Source organism: Sprattus sprattus (genome assembly GCF_963457725.1).
Source record: "Sprattus sprattus genome assembly, chromosome: 11".
Lineage (NCBI taxonomy): Eukaryota > Metazoa > Chordata > Actinopteri > Clupeiformes > Clupeidae > Sprattus > Sprattus sprattus.
Window position 1 is genome coordinate 16,975,400 of NC_137909.1, and position 15,184 is coordinate 16,990,583.

Consider the following 15,184-nt stretch of genomic DNA (forward strand, 5'->3'; position numbering starts at 1 on the left):
ATGAAGGTCATTTATTTAGGATGATACAGAGTATAAGACATATGGTGGCAGTTTAATGAATCAGAGATGCCTTGAGGCATCTAGACAATGTAAATTACATGGTAGCCATCCTTAGGATAAACCACATGTGTGACCAACCACAGAAAAAGTATCTATGCACAGTTTATGCACATCTACTGTATGCAAATACATTTCACATTTCACATTTCACTAGGAGAAACCAGAGCAGATGTCCACCCAGCTGACTGGTAGAGACTACAGTGATTGGATCCTGCCTTGATAGATTTGATGTTAGAAGATGCAGGTTTACCCGTGGTTCATCTTTCCTCACTGTGCCATGCCAGCATTCCCGTCGCCCTCAGCCTATTCCCGTTTCCGCCCCCTGACTATTTCCCCATGGTGGAGCGCCCTAGTGTGGCATTCCTCAGAGATATATGTCTGCTACCACAACCACATATAATTATTGGCTTAGAAATGTCTCATACGCATGGTGTAGTTTAATTTAAAAATTGTGTTATCATGGGCCATCACTGAGAAATGTAACATCTCATCTGACAGTTCTACTACAGAACCGACTGCTTTAGGTACAAGGCATGTACTCCAAGTTAATAGTAATGACATTAGCTTGTGCGCATACTCCTTTTGGAGGTTTGAAAGTGGCTGAGTGCATCGGTGGTCCGCTGATGTAGCGGTGCCGAGGGGCTTGTCAGTTTGGGTTTGCGCCGCACCGCGCCGCACTGCCTGAGTGAGTCAGCGCTGGTGAGCATGACTCACAGACGGTCTGGACACGGAGGAACACGGAGACGGGCAACACTGCCAACTCAATCAGCTCCCTGACAAAGCAAGACAGACATCAGAGAGTGGGTGGCAAACAGAGAGAGGGAGAGAGAGAGAGAGAGAGAGAGAGAGAGAGAGAGAGAGAGAAGGAGGAACAGAAGGGGAATGAAGGGAGACAGACAGAAAGAGTGAGGGAGAGAGAGAGAGAGAGAGAGGGAGGAACAGAAAAGGATGGAGACAGACGGAAAGAGAGAGGGATGGTGGAGAAAGGTGGGAGGGACATAGAGAGGGGGGAAGAGGGAGGGAGGGAAAGAGGGAGTGAGAGAGAAAGAGGGAGTGAGAGAGAAAGTGAGAGAGAGAGAGAGAGATGGGAAAAGAGCAAGGGGGAGGGCGAGACAGGAGGGGAGAGAGATGAAGAGGGTGGAGAAAGGGAAAGAATGATAAAGAAAGAGGAAGAAAGAGAGGGAGCAAGAAAGAGAAAGGATGTGGGTACAGGTTGTTAGCAACCCCAAGGAGCAATCCACCAACTGCTGCTCAGCATGATGTTTCCTTCAGAGATCTTTTTGCAGATCGTAATGAGGTTTTCAGCACAGGCTGTTCTGGGTGAAGATGACACACGGCAAACCTATCCTAAGAAACTAGAGCTGAACGGAACAACAGGAAAAGACTGTTTGTAGGGATAAAAGGAGTGACAAACTCGACCCACACACATTACAGCACACAAAACATGGTGTCAGAGCAGATTCCAAACACACCAATCTAATGCCTCAGAGAAGGACACTGATTGGCCATTATGCAAACGAGCATGGGATGTTCAGAGACTGGCAGCAAGCCCCTTTCGTCTCACCGTTGGACACAAGCAGATTTTTCGGATGTTGTTATTGCTGCCTGCCATTTGCCATTTCTACTGTCTGTTTCTTCTTTCGTAAGACATACCTGTCTTTTCATGCGCTTTGCTTTGGCAATGATGCAGTGTTATGGCCACGCTAACAAAGCGTCACTGACTGAAAGATGTGTAGCAGAAGAACCACTGATCCTACGATAAGTCTTTGGCTTTCAGTATTCTGTTAGAAATTCACAGGACTTGTGTTTTCCCACGCATGGGAATGTACGATCTCACTCACTGGGCCCTGACCATATTTTCTCCATCTAATTGATAGTGTTCTGACTCTGTGCCATTGATAGTCACGTCACTACCCAGCATCCCACAAATCTCCATTGCATACACACAACAACTGTTTTAATGAGCAGCTCCTTCTTAGTGTCTTACAACATGGCTGTTCATGCTGGATGGATCAGAGAGATTGACTCCGTGTCAAGCTCTCATGTTAAAGGGGAATGTAGGTAGTGGATTTTTAGTACAGTGGTAGAAAACAAAGTCTGTGCTCATCTACCAACACACACACACACACACACACACACACACACACACACACACACACACACACACACACACACACACACACACACACACACACTCACACACACACAGCCCCACAAATCACACTTACACACACATACACAATCCCACACACAGACACACACACACACACACACTCACACAAAAACAAACACACATGCACACACACACACACACACACACACACACACACACACACACACACACACACAAACATACACACCACATGCTAAACATCTAATTTTGTCACCTGGGAGACAATGAGAGTGCTTTGTCATGGGCTGTTAACTTTGATTTGCGCATATAAAACCACAGGCCAACCACACATGACAGTTCTTTTTACGCATTCCCAAAAGCACTAAGCTGTGGTGTGCTCTGTTCTGCAAGGATGACCTTAGATGCCATCTTTCACATGAAAACCGTCCCTGTTTTCACTTATTCACTTCTCTCACTGATGTTTACAATAGCTCTCTGTGTAATCAGTTGGCAAAACCCTCATGTCACGCATGTCTAGTCATTGTGTTACACCAATTATCTAAAAGTGACAGACAATTAAAAAAAAAATACATGGAGAGGCCTTATTTGAACTCCAAATTGTTCAAGCAGGGAGATGGCTCTTTGGGTAATCTGAACGCAATGTTTATTCAAATCCATCATGTATCAGCCTGAAGATGGCATAAACAAACCCATATAGAACTCTCACGTTAATGAAAAAGTAATAAATCATTATATTTCCAAACCATGAGGGACAATTGCCACGGACCCAAAGTTCATACAATTCCCGATTGTGAAATCTTCTTGTCATATGGAGCACTCTGAATATCGTGATCAAACTCCAGCCCTCAAGTCCTAGACTGTGTAGTCATTCCTAATTAGATGGAATGTACAGATATGGAGTTAAGAGACGCCTGTTCTGGTTATGCCTTTGACACAAACTGTGTGAATCAGGGGTCCTTTTGTGCATTTGAATTATGACTTCATTTCGATGAGGGAGGCATAAACCCAGCCTAGATAAAAGTCTTTATAGTTAACCTTTTTGTCCAGTATAAGTACGCTCACCATACATTTATCAAAATAATCGAATCCAGGTTCCATGAGGCTGTGACTCTGAATGAAAGACAACACAGGTTGCAAGAGGATGTGTGCAAGACCACTGGGTTTTCCTGGTGACAGGCCTCGATGCGGGCGGCTAATGGGGGCACCAGGGCTCTCTCCTCCAGTTTCACTGGGTGTGTGTGTGTTTGGGGGGGCTAACCCTAGGGGGGCTCAGCAGGGTTTGTGGGGCTTTCGGGGGGGGGGGGGGGGGGGGGGGGCAGTGGGCCTGGGGGTCTGACTGAGCACAGCTGCACCCCTGCAAAAGCCCGGGACAACTGTGGTGTGTGCACAAACAAGGGCGTCACTGTGCACGTGAAAAAGGCCCATGCAGCCCAGGCGCCCGCGGGGGGATTTAGCAGACGACTGCACCACTTTGATACGCGACGCTGATGACCAGGCACCCTGAAACTGGGCCCATTCACTGGTGCCCCCGCCAACACCCTCACCCCCACACCACTAACACTGATGGAGAGCCCTCTGAAGTGTCTCCAAAAGCCTCACAGTGGACAGAGGGAACTGTACCAAATATTTACGCCCCGACACATGCACTCTGGGGTGATGTTGAGACTAAACCCCCTCCATTTAGCTGCAAGCGTGACCGTGGGCCATTTCTTAGAAAGGGTAACGGGTTTACAATTTACACACATGTCTCGCTGGGCAAGTGCCTTGCCGATCATGTCCGCTAATGACTATTGCCATTGTTATTTTCAGTCATAAATTTGCAACATTGACGGAGCATGTTGCGCTGGGCTCTAGCCATAGGAAGACCTCGAAGTTTAAGTCGCAATAGCAATAGCAAAGTACCAAGGATTACAAAAACATCTGTACACTGTAAGTTATACTGAATGAATTGTCAGTGACGAACTGTAAAATTGTAACGTGTTGGTCACAGTCTACATGGCGCAGCATAAACCGAAGCTTTCTCAGATTCTCATTCCTATGCAAAGCAAAGAAATGTTTTCGTTCCATCGGAAAACAGCAGCTCAAATGGTTCGTCTCATTACCCAACCGAGCGATCCTGACGTCAAACTTTTCATTAATTTCCCTCCTGACGTGCTCGTGTGTGCTCCCGACGGCATTTTAGCAGACGGAGAAATTACGGTCGCCTCCGTCTGTTTTGGAGGGGGCACATGCACAGTGCATTAGAGCATCTCTCTCTCTCTTTCGCTCTCTGTCTTTCTCTCTCTCTCCCTCTCTCTTTCTTTCTCTCTCTCTCACCCAGGAGCTCTTCCTGTTACATCTGCTATCCAAATCAAGCCGCATCTATTGGAGGCTTAACTCTACAAAGGCTTTGATTTGAGTGCTGGTCTCCGCCACAGGAATCTTTCTCCATCCTAATAATCGCAGACTTCCGTCTCCTTTTACAAGTCCACTGCAACTGAGGTGAACAGGAGCTTTGTTTTGTGGGTTTCTAGGGAAACACATGGATGGTGTAGAAAAATGCATAATTAGGCTAGAAGTTGTTAGTGATTCTTGCGGCACTGTTCAAAACAAAAAAGAAAATCTGCTGTATGCGCTATGTTTTTGAATGAATACTTGCTTTTTGTTAGTATTTCTGAGCCAGAAAGGTCTGACATGGAAGTCTGACAGCTCTGTCAACTCTCCCTTTCCCTTTCCCTCGTCCCGTGTCTTAGTGTTGTCCTAAGGTAGTGGGTTGTTTTGCTAAGGGGGGGGCAAAGGACTGAACAAACAGAGCTAATGGGAGGTCTGATTTTCACCTGACATGTTCAGCTGTGCCCATTCAAGCTCCTTGGCCAACACCGCAGGAGGATCTGTCCCTTTCACTGCCGTCGACAGGAGGAACTGGGCCGTGTCTTGATGGCAAGAGCCAGCGCAGTGCTGTACACCTGTGCATTCACTATTTAACTGAAGCCTTGGTGATACACTTTCTGGATGCTTCAGGCATTTTGTCTTAAGGTAAAGAACAGGGTAATGTATGCGCATTGACCCATTAATCAACAACAATAACTAATCAAATAAATCCATTATAACAATATAAGCTACTGTAATTAAAGTTAGGCTATTTGAATGTGGTCCAAAAATATGTCTTCTCAAAATGTTTACCTTTTCCCTTCCTTCCATATCTTCCTCCTTTCCTCCTTCCTTCCTGTCATTACATCCCAACCCAACCCTTTGATAAAAACGTTTAGGAAAAAAAGACGGAATGCATCAAGGATGGAGGAGTGAAGGAGTGTATTTAGCAAGACGGCCCAGGAAGGCTACTCAGAGTGGCGCAGAACTGTTCATTGTTTTTATTTTCCACTTAATATTTTTCTGGCTGTGGTAAACCGTGGATAACGGAAGGAGTTCCACTATACATCTATGGGTTTGAGGTTGGGTAAGGTTTATGGCTAAGTGCTTAGTGTTATTAACACATAACAACATTTATTTATTTGAGAAACACATGATATTGTTTAGTTATTGCTTATGTAAGTACACTGTAACAAGGATGATTAGTATAAAGTGGGACCTTATTTTCATGTATCTCCAAAGGTTTATTTAGGAAAATATGTTACGCATACTGCACTGTCTCACATTAGTGCAAACAATAAGAACAGTTTTAAAAAACTGAACTTGAGGAAAAGTTGTTGAACATGTCGAACATGTTTGCTCTGTGTGCAGATATGCTCTTGCTTGCAAGGAAATCCCTCATCAATCACATATGGATCAGATAACGATTTATCCATGTACTGTGATGAATGTCTTTCACACTGACCCGATCCAGCCAGAGCCAATTTGTCATAGTTAACTAAACGGCCGGCACAATCAGGAGTAATGGCACAGGGGCTTGTACCCAGACTTTGCCATTCCGCTCTTTGAGGCACCAGACCCAATTAGCTTACCGGTCACAGGCCTGTTCTCTCCTTGTGTGTCTGTGTGGGGGGGGGGGGGTCAGCTGTTTCTGAGGGTTGCTACTCGTGGGTCTCATTAAAACCCAAAAAGGACCCTACATTAATCTGCTCTTTCTCCAAATATCCATCTGTCCGCATTTATAGGGACAGGTGGCGCCTTTCACAAACACTGTAACGTCCCGTGGTATGCGAGAGCCTTGAACTTTTTTTCCTATCTTTTAAGAAACCAAAAAAAACTAATGTCTGAAAAGGTCTGAGGAATCTCAAGAGTCCAAACTTTAACTTTGAGGTACCTCCTTTATAGAAAAAGAATACAAAACTTCACATAACTTTTCTTCCCAGTGCAGTGCAGTGTAAAGGTAATCTCAGGCCCATATGTTGTATGAACGCCAGCTTTATGGATATGGCTTTACCAAATGTTAAATCTGACGGAAGGTGGCTGGGGCCGGAAGAATCCGGCGCAACCCTCGGCCTTCAACATCAAGAGAGGTCTGCAGACAGTGGCAATATGACCAGGGTCTGGAAAAGGGGGAGCAGGAAATGGCTGTTTTGTCTTTAGTCTCATACTTGTTGCCACCATGCTGAGAGGCCTGATCTTAAGATATAATGTTTCCTACTGTACCGGAGGCTGGAATGGTCTGTGCATATGTTGTTGACACCTAAGTGCAAACCGCAACCACAAACCACAAACCTCAAACATATAGGCTATTAATTCATAACAAAAGTGACCAATCGTCAGCACTTCCTCAGACTTCATTCATTCCAGCCTTCATTCATTCATTATCATATCCAGATACAAGTATGCATGACTTACAATTCACTCGGTTCTGATTGGGTCCAAAATGGTCTCTGAGCACATTTCCATGTGATAAATGTAGCTCCTTGTTACTCCTTTAAATGTATGTATTTGTGTCTGATGAATCCCTTGTACTGTGTTATCTCTACAGGATTCAAAAGCGTTTTGAATATGTGAGCCTCAGGTTTTCAGCTTGATTACCTATCGCTGATACCTGTTTTGGCAGAGACCACCAAAGCCAGGGACTGACATTAGGGGAGCAGCTGTAATTTCAGGCTCGTTCTTTGCCATCAGATCAGATCAGAACAAGAACAACCTCAACAAAGAGAGAGGTCCCATTCTATTCTCTGCATAGGGAACATTATCCACAGTATGACTTGAGGGAGAGATTGTTCCTCGATAACACTGGGATCTGAGGCCTGCTGGGAAAGAAGGCTGAGCACTCCATGGAAAGAGAGAGAAAGAGAAAGAGAAAGAGAGAGAGAAAGAGAAAGAGAGAGAGAGAGAGAGAGAGAGAGAGAGAGAGAGACAGACAGAAACACTGCAGATCACTAGCAAAGAGAGGCTCATGATGGCAGCGCTGAACGTTTCAGGGGAATTGTCATCCAGGAAATCAGAGCGTGGCAGTGACAGTGATCAGACAAAGCAGAATAAAAACGGCGTCAGATACACTACGAAACGATGAGCTATGAGGGCAAAGGGTGGGCGTGTGGGAGGGTTTTTACAGGGCGCCATTTCTTTTGTAGGGGTCGCTGACTGCCAGCCCCCTCTCAGCAAGCTGGCCAGTAAACACTCCCATGTGTTCCTGTCAATCATGGTAACATCACCATTTGTCTCGCCCCTCTCAGGCTGAGCATCATTCTCAAGCACTTTCCCCTTCTTGAAAGCGCAATCACTCTTAATAACATTAACTGAGACGAGCCAGTCATAATATGACACAAGTACTGAGGTAATCAACAGTTAAAGAATCGCACTTCAATCAACCGGCTGCTTTTTAGCCTGGTCCTGCCTCTTAATCTATTGAAAGGATGAGCGGTGTGCCTCGCTGTGGATACTAGCTTAATGTGTCGTAATCCACAACAGATTAGCCTCAGAATCCCATGCATTCCACATACTGTTGTATGTGTGGGAAGACTATGGTCCAAATCCAGAGTTCTCTCTCTCGCTCGCTCTGAAGGGAGCTTGGAGAAATTCTGAACCATCTGCAAACAGCCTTGTTTATTTTTATCCTTTTCAAAGCTGGGGCATCAAGTTGCCCTTTAATTATGAAGAGGAATAATGTTACTTTTATTGCTACCAGCTGGAAGTTTTCGCCACTCCCAAAAACAAACTGGAGCCCATATTACAATAATAATACGGTCAAAGTTACAAACATTTCTTATGATATTTTATTGGTCTCACCAGATCTAGGCAGGTCAACTCTGCGCTCTTGATCTAACTGAAAAGGGGTCAGAATTCTTCAATGCCAAAATGGATTTTGATAGCTATCCAAACTTTATATTTGAGCCGTGTCTGGGACACCCTCTACTCTGGTCCAGACTCTATTGTTCAGGTCAAATGAAAAGTGTCTTTCAAAGAGTTTAGTGACTTCAGCAGGGAGTAACTCATACAGACATTCTTATAGAATGTCACACCTATCATTTCCACTTGTTCACGTTACTATTCAGTTCAGTAAAGGAATTATTGGTATTGTTTTCATTGACATTGAACCAAAAAAGAAGATCTGAGAGAGCAGATTCAAATAAATCTTTTAAATCTCTCCTCACCAGCACTGGCTCACAGCGATAGCAGTCTACACCTGTGTCATCCACATCCACTCCACAGTGGCGCATCAACACAGATCAACATCTGACCTCTTCCATTGACTCCTGTAATCTCGCCCCTCATCTAGCGTGTGTGTAACCCGATTAACGTGTGTGTGTGTGTGTGTGTGTCACTCTCGCAGGGCCCTACTGTGTTCAGGGACCCATTCAGTGAGAGTCACATGACCGAGACAGTGGAACAATGCCCACTGCAGGAGTCTTTCTCTCCCATACGCCACAGCCCCTCGGGCCACTGGCAGCAAGATTTCCTTCAACAGAAATAGTTCTGCCACAAAGGCATGGCTTAATTTAATGGTGGGCTACACATTCTTTTTTGTTAACTCGTTGCAAGCTTCCTCTATTCAAGCCAGTCCCCTCGCCTCCAAAGGCCAGTATAGATATCAAACCATCATTATTCATTTGTATGGCAGAAACACAAAGGCATGTCCAAGGGTAATCTCTGTGTCCCTTTTTCAATGTCTTATTTCTTCCTCTCTCTCTCTCTCTCTCTCGCTCTCTCTCACACACACACACACATACACATAAATATTTTACAGGGTAGCCTACTGAAATAAAAAAACTTTTTCTGGAGGTAAACAGGGTGATTCAGATAGGTTTCAGTATATTTGTTTTTTTATGAAACAGCATACTGTAATCGATAGATACATATACATAGACACGCATACAGATAAACAAAGAAATATGTGTTTACAAATATGTATATGCAAATCAGTTAACATTTTACCTAAAGGAATTGTGTTAATGCTATCACTTTTCAGATGGTAAGTAAATCAGGGGAAGTAAACTATATTTTAAAAAGCCTAAAAGGTTAGTGCACCAAGAAGTCACTTTTGCCAATTATTCCAACACCATTCCAGCTCTGTCTGAAGGATAACAGGAAAAAGCAAAAGTTTCTCAGATCATCTGCAAAACTGGAATTCAAACCCAAGGTCCCATTGACAAAATAACACTTACTAATTGCCAGTAGGCTATTAGATCCCATTTAAACTTATTTCCGAAGTCTACAATTGGAGCAATCTTAGTTTTCCAATTGAAAATAATAATAATAATTCGTGTTATATTATGCGGAATATCAGGTGCAAACAACTGATGGCAGTGGTGCAGTCTATAACAATTTTCGGTTTGAGATTCACATCATGATGAAGATGGTAATCCTTCTGAGAAAATACTTATATTGACATTTATGAACCCAAAAGCCTACCTTATCACGCAAATGTTTTCGTCTTAACCACGCTCATGGATCCAGGATTAATGCGGCTTCTCTCAAATTAAGTTTCTGGAATTGCCCGTTCGCAAGGGGAAACTTGAGGAAGACTGTGATTTTAGGTAAAAACACAATTTCCGCAGAAAGTTCAAAGAAAGTAGGTCCTGTGTCAGGAGAACGGCGGGTTATCACATATAGTGGTTAAAGAAGTTCCAGGGAAAGTTGATGCGCATCCCTTCTTCTTCAAGAGGGAGGATTTGAACTTGCTTCCAGTCGGGAAACGAAAACACCAGTTCAATGCTTGTCATGACCTCATTGCCGTGCAGCCAATGAGCGTGGCAATTGTGATGAAGATGCGAGGAGACGTGAAGACATCCACTGCCGGAGATTGTTTTTGTATAAGACGGGGGTTGGTGGGGAGCGATATACAATGATAAATGAGCTAATTAAGGAAATGATTAATGAATTATTTTGATGCGTAACTAATTACACAGTGAAAACAATTGCTAATTGACTAACAAGAATTAAGAATCAAAGGACCGAAATTGAAAAAAATGCCTTAAAACTTGTTTTTAAATCCTTAATCTATCTAATGAAAAATTCCCGGACGTTTGAAAAAGACGAGGTGTAAGAAACTTTTTAAAGCTGTTCTCTAAAATTGCCATCAATGGGATGCCTCAACATGGCAGGCATACCGTAGCGCTTATTTGTAGCCTACTTATTCATCTTCTCTGGCGCCCTCTACCTTTGAAACCCCTTTATGGTGGAGAGATTGGGGCATCAACAGTGGGAAGAATCCCAAAGTGCATGAGCACATGAACTAGGTTGTATGAGTTTCCTATTTAAGATAGAAACTGATTTCACACTAATACCGTGACCCTTTTTGAAACCAGCAAAGATTATTTCTCATTTGTCTTCTAAATGTGTTGGCACTGAAGTAAAGGGGTCTATAGACAGCCAATTAGAGTGCACCACATACAGAAATGTGCGGATTTACAGAGGGTATTTAAAATTATTTTGAATTCAATGGCTGAGATGGCCCATCTTGTCTGACTGCAGTTCATGTCGATTAGCTGTTTTCCTAAGCAACAGATATATTTGAAACAGCACAGAAAGAAACAGTTAAACAGCAGTTAAATCATGCCACTGAGAGGGCTGAATGCACTTAAGTGTATGTCATGTGCAGCATATCTTTGAAAAAATGTGTTTGTGCGTGTTTTTGAAACAAGAAACTTTCCAAATATATAGTTCTGAGCTGCATCTCTCTTTCTGAATGTACAGAAGCGTTAGAATGAGCATTTGTGTGACAGTCACAACATCCACCATTTCTGCGGTGCAACAATCTTCTGGTGAAGAGATAAAATATCATGACATCTGGCCACATCTCCACCTAGAGGAGACTCGTTATCAGGTCCTTTCTCTACTGGGAGAATTTGTCTTCGAGGGGAGCTGTTGGGGAAAGCAGATAACAGAAAAAAAGTATCAATGTAGACAATACTGTGATAATATACATATATGTGGAATGTTTTTACATGAGGTAAAATATGGCTAGAGTTCACATTTATTTATTGCCAGTAAAAACTGAATTAGTGGAGTATAAAGCAGTATGTGACCATGTTGTATGGGGTTATACATTAAAGGTATCTATCAGTCATAACAGAGATTCCTGTTCTTGTTCAGTACTAGTGCTGCTCACCCCCTCCCCCTCTTCTGAATCATTCAACAGTGGCAACTCACATGCCTCCTCTAAGCCAGCGCTTCCTAGCAGCGTGGAGTCGGACGACGGACCCGGCTGCAAACTTCTCACACAGCCCTGAAGGAACAGTGAAGGACACTGAACAACAGCACAGTTCTACAGGCATACCAGACAGCATGAACAACAGAGACAGTGTACAGTCAGAGCCGAGAGAGCACATTTAAAAATGACCCATGAGGTACATGTGCTGAGCAGCCTCAGGTGAACCACTATGAGTCAATGGCAACATTTGTTTGAAGTTACGAGTAAAATATCTGCACCCTTAATGTAACAACTTTAGTATCTAGATCAAGTAGCAATTATTTCTGATACATGAGAGGATGGCAACATCAAACAGTGATAGACTTGTGCTGGGGGCAGTCAATAAAAAAAGGTATAATTAACCGCACACTTGCTTAAGTGACACAACAAACCAGCAGGGGTCAGTGTTGTTTCAAACACAGCTTATAGTGTCATTATGCACAGTTGAGAGTTTGAGTCTGCTGTGATTGGATAGCATCCTTCACAGGTACAGTACCCAGGTGCTCTGATGGGGATTCTGTGCAAAAGGTGTACAGAGCTGTCTATGAGAAACAAGTCAGTCTTAAAAGTATGTATGTGAGAAAAAGATCAGGTAGAGGCTAGCTGTATAGCTGAGTGTTCTCCCAAATTCTTAAAGTTAGAGACGAGGTCATCAAATGTGTGTTGGGAGTATAGCTGGCAGGCCCAGTGTTCTACCACTCCCAGGAGAGTACACAGGTCTTCCACCTGAATGGACAAAGATTGTAATCAAACTGAAAATATCTCACGCGTAGGTACATCCACACACAGTGGAGTTCTGCACTTCACCTGTATTTATTTATTTGAGTTGAAACAGTGGATAAGAATGCAATTGATTCATAATTTCATAATAAGTTCTTCCCTTGCTATTTATCCTTAAACCTATAAACTGGTAACCCTCTATCTCACAAAGTGCAAGTACTAGATGCACAGATGGCAAGTGATTGCCCACCAAAACTGTTCCTCCACCAAATAGACCCGAGGATTAGCTGGCTGAGCCAATAGCGTCTGCCGGTGACACATGATTGACACACAGGCCAGGTGCTAATTTTAAGAGCCAGTCTAGAGGCTTTTCTGTAATCCTGTTCACACCCTTGGGTCAGTTATTATCAGGTTTACCTTAGTCTCAGGCTTTTAGAGAGAGAGAGAGATGGAGAGAGAGAGAGATGGAGAGAGTGTGTGTGCCCAGCTGGCTGCAGTGAGGACAGGGAGGGATTACAGTATGTACCTTCCTTGCCCTCACAACCCAGCCCCTAAGGCAGACTTAAATCCCCTTTGAGAGGGGACGCTGCTTACGCACTTGTGGAATTAAAGCAAAGTAAAAATGTCCCCCTACCCGTACAGGCTACACGTGTAATAGCACACAGCCCTAAAATACTGACTGAGGCTGTAATCCACTGACTGACACCCTAGTGAGGAGTTACACACTGTGCAATAAAAGAGGCTCAAGGACAAGCCACTGGATCTGGGGAACTACATGACCAGTAGCTACCAGTTGCTACTTTGGGTCATTGAAAAGCGCATCATAAATAAAAGTTATTATTATTATTATTATTACACTTAAAAAACTCCTTGCACCGTCCCTTTACTTGGTTTTCAGCAGGCTTAGTGTTGAAATATGAGCTACCAATTTACACTCATTGCAGTCACCAATGCAACAAGGCTTTTACCATTTGATATATATTACATTCAATTCAATTCAATTTTATTTATATAGAGTCATAACAATACAATTGCCTCTAGGCACTTTACAGAGCCCAGAGTCTGAACCCCCTTAGTGCAAGCACAATGGCAACAGGAACAAGAAAAAACTCCCTGTTAGGCAGAAAGAAACCTTAAGCAGAACCACAGCACATAAGGGGGGACCCATCTGCTTGAGGTCGGCCAGGTGGAGATAGGAAGGGGGGAAGGGGGAGGGTTGTGTGGCAGAAGGGGAAGGGAAACAACAAGGTTTGTACACAGCCGGCATTTGGTCGATGTACGTAGTATACAGACATCCGGTGGTAAATACATGATACAGGCAAGACCAGTTTAGTGGGTATACACTGTGCTCATAGGGTTACTGTTACAGGGGTAAGGGATGTAGGGACCGAGAAACATTTCAGTGGTGGCAATAATGTATATTGTTTATAAATGCTAGCATAGGGTATGGGGTAGAGTAAGTGTACGACAATGCGGTGGCGGTGGGTGCAATTGGCCGAGGGTTTCTACAGGTAGACCAGGTGGAGAGACTACAGCAGCGTCCCATGGCGGAGATTAGGACGGAAAGAAAAGGAACAGAGTGAGTGGATAGAGTTCTGCTGTCCATATGCGTAGATGAGGAGTGGTGGGGGTGAGGAGCAATGCTTCCACTTCCATCAGCAATTGGAACATGCTATAAGGGAGAGAGAACATTTTTGTTAGTAGACATCAATTTTAGAAACAGATAGGGAGATACCTTTGGGAAGTAGATTTAACAGTAGGCAATGTGGCTATTTTATCAGTGTTATTATAGGCTTTATGATATGAAAGGAGAGAGAGAGAGAGAGAGAGAGAGAGAGAGAGAGAGATTTTTAGTTATGCTGGCATTTAGCATTTTGTTTGGTTTTGTACATCTGGATATTTTAGTCATAAGCTTTAGGGTTGCAGGGTACACAGCAGTGCCCAGTTGGCTGGTGACAGTCGCAACACGTGCTGTATGCTGTACCCGGGATCCGTAAAGGCAACATACGTCCAGTTTTGTTGATATCAGGTGTATTTTTAGGTAGCTAGTTTTTGGTGCTAGCAAGTCAAGGATGTTGGCTAATTTAGTTAATTTACTGCCATCTGTATCTAGACCTGTCCCATGTTATGCTAAAATGGATTGTGCATAGTGCCCCATACACGCACAATTTCTGACAGGCACTCGGGATGGAGGGCACAGTACCGTGTCACAACACCCCCACTGCTGAGTCAGAGGAGGAAACCGGTGCACAAGCTGTGCCTGTCACATTCACCCAATGTGACAGGGCCGATGTGCTACCCTGTCACTGTGGCGAGGGCTCACCATATGGCCTCCCTTCCAGTAAACGGATGGAAATTTGAGATGAGATTTTCTCAAGCACTAAATACAGGTAGATTAGTCTACATATCCAGGGAGAGGGACATGGCACACTTTCATTCATAAAAACAGCTGCACAAGCATAATATGCCCGTCTACACATAATCCTCTCCATACAACAGTTGTACACATGCACAGGCAACTTCCGCCCATTTATCTTTCATATCCAATTATGCATGCCATTACAAAAGCAGGAAATACCCTAATGCAGGATGAATACAGCCAGTTTGACAACATTATTTGAAAGAGTTCCAATGATGACTTTATGAAAATACTGAAGTGTGCAAATCGATGTGAAGGGTTTTAAAGTAAAATGTTCCAATGCAATCAACAATGATAATAG

General features: G+C 43.7%; 1 protein-coding gene across 1 annotated transcript in view; it reads right to left on the minus strand.

Moving 5' to 3' along the window:
* megf10 (multiple EGF-like-domains 10) overlaps positions 1–10,088 on the minus strand; it is a 58,823-nt gene extending 48,735 nt beyond the window's left edge. The window contains exon 1 of the mRNA XM_080847185.1: positions 9,965–10,088. The gene's annotated coding sequence lies outside the window, so the exon portion shown is untranslated. The remainder of the gene's footprint in view (positions 1–9,964) is intronic.
* Between the last annotated feature and the right edge of the window lie 5,096 nt (positions 10,089–15,184).